Source organism: Octodon degus, unplaced genomic scaffold, assembly GCF_000260255.1.
Source record: "Octodon degus isolate 3935 unplaced genomic scaffold, OctDeg1.0 scaffold00148, whole genome shotgun sequence".
In the NCBI taxonomy this organism is placed as follows: domain Eukaryota; kingdom Metazoa; phylum Chordata; class Mammalia; order Rodentia; family Octodontidae; genus Octodon; species Octodon degus.
In genome coordinates, this window is record NW_004524724.1 from 4817847 (window position 1) to 4819283 (window position 1437).

Here is a 1437-nt window from a genome sequence, read left to right on the forward strand (position 1 = left end):
TTCCACCAAAAAGAAAGGTCTCATCAAATAAAATGTAGTTTGTTTGTTTGGGTTTTTTTTTGTGGTAACAGGGATTGAATTTGCCAGGCAAGTGCTTAACTCTACTGAGCCATCTCCCAGAGACCAAAATGTAGCTTCTAATTACCTTTATGAAAAAGTATTTCAGAAGCAGAATTAGTCCTCTGACAGCACACGAGCTAGGTTATTTATTAAAGAGTATAGAACAAGCCACAACCCTAAAAAGACTAGGCTTTGAAGCTCTGACTTCCAAAGGCGTTAGCCAAAACTTTCAGCCTACCTGCCAGGCAGTTGTTTTGAGACACAAAAATACACACCTATCTTGCTATTCATTGTATTACTTAACAAACAATGCACTTGTTATCAGCCTGGTGGTAAAGTGAACATGCAATAAACTTCCAGGGTCCCCTCAGGTCCAAGGAGTACAGAATGACAGAAGAGAGCAAAGCAGTGAGTCACCTCTATCTTCTATCCTGATTGCAGCTGTATCGCTAATATGTACTTAGTGAACGAACATGGATTAGCACTCTGGCCTGGTAGCAAGTTTCTAAATCAGTGCTCTGAAATTAGCAGTGAGTGATCTGTTGTTTTGCAAAACAATGAAAGACATCATTGAACTGCTCATGACTTGCTTATCACAGACATGATCCAAGTGACTGAGGGGAGTTAAACCCTGACCCACATCTAATGACACAGATGGCCACAGAAACAGGACACCCCACCCCCACCTGCAGGCTCCACACTGTCCTGGCCCTGTCGGTGCCCAGCGGGAGTTAGATTACCTGTGGACAAAGAAACAGGCTCATGGAATGCTGCATGACCCTACTGACTTGGGGCCCCATTTTGTGAAAAAATTAAACATGCCATTACAATTCAATTAGAGGCTGTCTTAGCTGGGGTTGAAACCAACCCAGCAATTACAACCCAGGATTTTTACAACAAATACGGATGCTGCTTACATCTACTCAGTTCAGAGAGAACAGCACATAATCTGAACTTTGTACCTAGCACAATGAACTGGAAACATTTTATCCACTTTTACTAAGCCATAAATATTACAGCAACACATTTGTTTTCAGTACTGGAGATTGAACCCAAGGCCTACCCACTAAGCTAAACCCAGTGTCTTTCTCTGGTCTGTCTCCCTCCCTCTTTCTGTCTCTGTCTCCTTTTTTTTTTGGCTTTTATTTTTATTTATTTATTTTTTGACATCAGTTATTTTTATTTTAAAGAAAAAAAAAATAAAAACAATGGTACAAAATCTCAAAACTAGATTTTAGGAGAGTAACAATGGTTAGTACATTGTGTATTGTTACTGCCAAAGTAGTTTCTCATATTACAAGATATAGGCAAGAAATAATAAGTAAACAACATAGGTACAAACATCTTTTTTTTTTAAGTCAACAGAAAATGGAAATA